The sequence below is a fragment of the Limulus polyphemus genome, unplaced genomic scaffold, assembly GCF_000517525.1.
Source record: "Limulus polyphemus unplaced genomic scaffold, Limulus_polyphemus-2.1.2 Scaffold9273, whole genome shotgun sequence".
Classification (NCBI taxonomy): Eukaryota; Metazoa; Arthropoda; class Merostomata; order Xiphosura; family Limulidae; genus Limulus; species Limulus polyphemus.
This window is the reverse complement of record NW_013674883.1, coordinates 6,389-12,881: the sequence shown is the minus strand read 5'-3', so window position 1 is coordinate 12,881 and position 6,493 is coordinate 6,389. Positions and strand designations below refer to the sequence as shown.

The 6,493-nt window shown below is 36.1% G+C and overlaps 1 protein-coding gene across 1 annotated transcript in view; it reads right to left on the bottom strand.

Annotated features, from left to right (window-relative positions):
* Positions 1 to 4,843, bottom strand: part of LOC106475848 — a 10,655-nt gene extending 5,812 nt beyond the window's left edge. Inside the window, exon 1 of the mRNA XM_013936521.2 lies at positions 4,505 to 4,843. The gene's annotated coding sequence lies outside the window, so the exon portion shown is untranslated. The remainder of the gene's footprint in view (positions 1 to 4,504) is intronic.
* Between the last annotated feature and the right edge of the window lie 1,650 nt (positions 4,844 to 6,493).

The window sequence follows — 6,493 nt, the reverse complement described above, 5'->3', positions numbered from 1 at the left end:
GCAGAGGAAAAGTAAGATATCTCTTTAGACAGGCAGAGGAAATGTAAGATCGCTCTTTAGACAGGCAGAGGAAAAGTAAGATATGTCTTTAGACAGGCAGAGGAAATGTAAGATAGCTCTTTGACAGGCAGCGGAAAAGTAAGATCGCTCTTTAGACAGGCAGAGGAAAAGTAAGATATCTCTTTAGACAGGCAGAGGAAATGTAAGATCGCTCTTTAGACAGGCAGAGGAAAAGTAAGATATATCTCTTTAGACAGGCAGAGGAAAAGTAAGATAGCTCTTTGACAGGCAGCGGAAAAGTAAGATAGCTCTTTAGACAGGCATAGGAAAAGTAAGATATATCTCTTTAGACAGGCAGAGGAAAAGTAAGATATCTCTTTAGACAGGCAGAGGAAAAGTAAGATAGCTCTTTAGACAGGCAGAGGAAAGCAAGATAGCTCTTTAGACAGGCAGAGAAAAAGTTAGCTCTTTAGACAGGAAGAGGACAGAGGCCTACGAAATTTGATGAAATTATATTTGGGGCGTAGGGTTGACCACATGGTAGAGCTCTGAATTTTGGAGCTGGTAAACCGGATTTGAATCCTTGCAATACCACAAAATAATCGCCGGACTTTAAACTGTGGATGAAGTGGCATGGATGGTGAATGATTGGGTACTGCTCACTGACCACCTTCTCTCTGGTCAGTAAAGACAAGAGATAACCATAATATATTTACCAGAAATACATTTTAAATTGGAAACATTTCTGTCAAATTCCTCTCATTCAATCATTTAAATATGAAATCCAATAAAAAGCCCATAAGAACGTATAGAATGTTACTTAATTTATGAAAGTTCAAAGTCCAATCATCTTAGAAAGATGGACATTACCTCGTCAGGAGCGAGTAATAAAATACTTCAGTAGAAGAAGAAGAAGGTTAAACCCTTCATGTTTGAAATACTGTTTTGTCTAAGAAAATAAGAGCTGATTTAAATAGTGCCAAAAATTCCCGAATTGTTATTGAATGGTTAATTTTGTTTCATAATTGATGTGGAGTGATCTGTAGAGATTTTCAGAAATTTGAATTCTTGTAAAAGCTTGAAATTGTTTTGTAAGAAATTTAGTAACAACGAATGTGTGATCCAAAAGAAACCGACTCAAACCGTTCCTCAGATAATATTTAGTAACGACCAAATGTAGATGAACCGATTCCTCGGTCTCTTCTAATAAAATCGAGGTAAAAGTCGACTCATTACAAAGTAATCGGTTAAGTTTTAGAAGTTATTTCAATTACAAAAAAAACAATGTTGTTGTCAGAAGTAAAATTTTATTTAATGAATTTTTTCAAAGATGTCCCCTCTCGTCCCCCCCCCCACCCCCCCAAAAAAGAAAAAAGTTTTATGATTTGATACGCTGAACTAAACTTTTCGGCAAATGTCAATAAATAAAAGACTTCTGAAAAATAATAAAACATTTTTTTTTAAATGTACAGATTCTCATACGATGCGAATTCAAAATATATGAAATTTGAATTGTTTAATGAAAATCGACACACACACATTTCTACTGAAAATATGCTGAATAAAAGGGTTGTCGTGATAGTCGAGAAACAGCGAGATGTTCTATAACATACTACACACGTAGAACTCAATGACAGAAACCCGGATATCAGGAATCGAACACGAATAAAGATCAGAACGTCTTTTGATAGAAAATTGTAGAAGGCGAGAATGAAATAGCTAAGCGGAAATGAAATCTGTAAGCAGGAAATTGCTCAGCGCCTGGAAGAAAGTTTGCCTTTACACCTGGTGGTGGAAGCCACTACTAATTATCGCAAAAAAAAAAAAAAGAATAATATATAAAATAAAATTAAGCGCTTGATGTTTATAACTACATTTTTGTAGAAATGAGTACTTTCAGTCCCGGCGTATATAAATCGTTTTTACACTTTTCATGAAAGAGAAAGGAACGTTAGTTACAAACGTGTCTTAGTTAGAAGTCTTGAAATCCTGCATCGTCACTATTTGTTAATTTCCTTTCTTCGACAAATCATAAATTTCTGTGGAGAAGATATGACGTAGAGGGCTCTGCTAGTTCTTAATTTGTTAATCCCCTTTCGACATACTAATTTCGCCGTATTCACGGCTCAGTACTGCTTTGAAGATCGAAGTAAATAAACAAAGTAGGCCTCATATAGTGGTGTAATGAAAGCAATTAGTAAAATACTAAAATAAAAATGATAATCATAGTTTATCGAATGCTATAATGGATGAAAATAAAGAATAGTAACGAAAGTAAAACAGCATTTTAGCTATTTTTCAAACTGACTAATTACACTTAAGTCTAAGATTCTCTAATAATAATAAATCTAGTTATCTCTATGGCTAGATTTAAAACAAGTGGGTATAGTAAGGGCAAACAGTCAGCAGCACATGGGACTTAGCTCCCTGGTCTCCCCGTTTATGGGGACTTAACTCCCAAATCTCCACCGGAGGACACCCTAGACCCCCCACCCATTTATTTGCGACCGGTGTTACTGTCCTGTACAACTTTTTTTAAACATTTAAAAATTATTTTTTGCATAGCCATTTTGACAAAATATTAAAATCACAATATCGTAAAGGTAGCAAAGCGACACCTACATTGTGACCCATCAGAAACAGCAAGTTTTAACTTTTCACTACGTTCAATTGTCCTATAAAATTAAAGTTCATTTATACACTACAATTATCATTAATGCGTATAATTAATAGATAAAACACGTTGTAAAAATAGGACAAGTTTATTTTTAGATAGATTAATATAAAGTTTTGTAGTATTTATTCTTGAAGCTGTATCTTCTAGAGCTTTGAAGTATTTTCCAACATTCACAAGCTGAATTCGAAAATGATATCCATTTTTCTCCATCATGTACAGATTTTTCACAAAACGTCATACGTATTTTTACATAAGTGAATCATTTTCACTGAAATCCGGTTACATTGTGTTATGCTTAAAATGTTGACAACCACTGGCTATAGATTTCTCTAGACCAATCGCGACGTGAAAGTCTTATAGATCGTTCTAGAACCTAAACATAATAATCAAAAATGTTCATTGCGGAAAACAAAATAATAATTTGATCCTTACGTGATAGAAAAAAATTAATGGAAAAAATTATGGAAAATCCGTTATTAAAACCAAAAAAACTTTTATAGGAAGTTTAAATTCGCAGGCCTGAGTAATCTTTCACACAAAATGGGATATTTAAGAATGCTCTAGTGTGCTTAGTATAAACACCATTAAAGATATAATAATCCACAAATTTGTTATAATTTCAAGAAGCTGTTTTCTTTCTTTAATAATTTGGAAAACTCAAGAATTATGATAATCTAGTGTTTTTCTACCTGATGTATCTTAATTATGATAATCTAGTGTTTTTCTACCTGATGTATCTTAATTATGATAATCTAGTGTTTTTTTCTACCTGATGTATCTTAATTATGATAACCTAGTGTTTTTCTTTAAAAAAAACATTATGAAAGAGTGCTGTAGTTTAAAAATACTTTTTTATCAGATATCTAAAAACAACTTCTGTTATACTTTACAAATACTCTGAGTTGATCTTACTCTACAGATAGTACTAGATACTTTCTGTGATAGTTCTGAGTTGATCTTACTATACAGATAGTACTAGATACTTTCTGTGATAGTTCTGAGTTGATCTTACTCTACAGATAGTACTAGATACTTTCTGTGATAGTTCTGAGTTGATCTTACTATACAGATAGTACTAGATACGTTCTGTGATAGTTCTGAGTTGATCTTACTCTACAGATAGTACTAGATACTTTCTGTGATAGTTCTGAGTTGATCTTACTATACAGATAGTACTAGATACTTTCTGTGATAGTTCTGAGTTGATCTTACTCTACAGATAGTATTAGATACTTTCTGTGATAGTTCTGAGTTGATCTTACTCTACAGATAGTACTAGATACTTTCTGTGGTAGTTCTGAGTTGATCTTACTCTACAGATAGTACTAGATACTTTCTGTGATAGGAGTCATTCAGAAACTAACTGACTTCTTAATAGCAACTAACTGAATCTCACCTTTTGAGGCAAGAAGGTACCACGTAAACAGTGCCACAAACTAGCTGGCTGACAAACATTACTTCCTTATGACACCTAATAGAATCTCACCTACCGAAGCTAAAAAGCTGAATCTTACCTTTCTGTTGTTGACCAGCTGGGTCCCACCTTTCTGTTGTTGACCAACTGAATCTCACTTTTCTGGAGTTGAGCAACTGAATCTCACCTTTCTGGAGTTGAGCAACTGAATTTCACCTTTCTAGAGGTAAAAAACTGAATCTTACCTTTCTGTTGTTGAACGCCCCCCCCCCAGTGGCACAGCGGTATGTCTGCGGACTTACAACGCTAGAAACCGGGTTTCGATACCCGTGGTGAGCAGAGCACAGATAGCCCATGTGTAGCTTTGTACATAATAAAAACAAACAAACTGTTGTTGAACTGTTGGGTCTCACCTTTCTGGAGAGGAACGATGTAACCACGAACTTGATAACAATGAATGAAACGCCAGTTGTGTGAAAGGCTATCTTCTGTTCTTAATTTCAGTCTTCCACCTCAAACCCATGGTCTCAATGAATCTACCTCAAACGATATGTGTGTGTGTGTTTCTAAGTGGTATTCGTATAACGCTCGTGGACTGCTTCTACACGTACCGATCGTGCCTAATGCTTCTTCACGCAGCGGTTTTTGTCTGTTCCTATAGCAACAGCACCCCTCCCACTCTCATACGCACGATAAGAAGACATCGCGCGCGCTCTCTCGCGGTGATCAATAGAAGCTACCGCGGCGCACACGAAGGCATTGAGAACTCTTAATTGAAGTTAACGGGTGACAGGCTACAACAAGAACCTGCATTCATCTCGAGGGATATTGTATATCTACGCTATTAAAACACCTGCAGTGCTTATATCGTAAACCATGGCGCCAATGAAAATATTCAGTCGTTGATATTTCTCACGCGACTCTTATGCGCCTACTTTGGTACCTATTACCAAGTGTATCATTAGTCATCAGCCGTCTCAACAAATGTGAAATATGTTTTCACAAAACGTATGTAAGAATTTCCCCTTATACATGCACTTGCTGTGTTTAATGTCAGATCATAAGTCCTAATGTTGCAGTGAGGGATTTTTTTTTTTCGTCTAAGAAGAGTGAAGGCAGGAAGAACTTACGCTAACACCGTTTCGTAAACCATGTGGGGCGTAACCTATTTATTAACGTTTCGAAGAAGTTAATTTGCGCGTAGAACAAATGAAGTTTTACTATTTGGTTAATTTGTTAGTTTGAAGGTTATTTATCCGGTTCAATCGAAAACAGGATTTTTCTAAATGTGGTTTGTTTTTAATTTTTTTATAACTATTAAACTAAAATTTCTCTTTTTCTCTCTTTAAGGTTTTGCTGCACTAGGTTCAGAGTTATCATCTCTGTCGTTACTGCTGAAATACATGATTTGTTTAAGGTTTTGTTGCACTAGGTTCAGAGTCATCGTCTTGGGCAACATGTCTGAGACAGTTGTTCTCCTTAAGGTTCTGATGCTCTGGGTTCAGAGTCGACATGTTGCCAAGACGATGACTCTGAACCTAGTGCAACAAAACCTTAAACAAATCATGTAATTCAGCCGTAATGACAGAGATGATGATTTTATGTTTTTCCAGTTTTCACGTTGACGTGGCCAGAGTTATTTAATATCATCTGCGAATGTGCTTCTCCCGGAACAGAACGTTTGACCAACTTCAACTAAGGTTGTAAGTACTGTAAAATAGCCACACAAAATAAGCTCAATTACGTAAGTTCAATTTACGACCATGGTCAGCCACATCTGAAACACTTGTGTATCGCAGACGATGACTCTGAACCTAGAGCATCAGAACCTTAAGAAGTACAACTGTTTCAGACATGTTGTCCAAAACGATGACTCTGAACCTAGTGCAACAAAACCTTAAACAAATCATGTAATTCAGCCGTAATGACAGAGATGATGATGACTCTGAACCTAGAGCATCAGAACCTTAAGAAGTACAACTGTTTCAGACATGTTGTCCAAGACGATGACTCTGAACCTAGTGCAGCAAAACCTTAAACAAATCATGTAATTCAGCCGTAATGACAGAGATGATGATGACTCTGAACCCAGAGCATCAGAACCTTAAGGAGAACAACTGTCTCATTAAATTAGCTCATAAGGTCTATTAGGTTTCTTTACAGTGGTTAGCGCGCTTTAATTCTCCACTAGTATGTTACGAATCTCGCAAGGGTCGTGTAGAACGTAATGAATGTAGAACACACTTCATTCATGATAAGCCTCTCACTGGAACAAAATAATGAGCAGCAATGATTATATGTAGTAGTTCTGTCGCGACTCAAACCTCAACCCCTCGGAGCAGTTCATAGGTGTTAAAACTCGGGGTTGTTAAATAGCTTCGTGCAACTTTCATACGCAGACG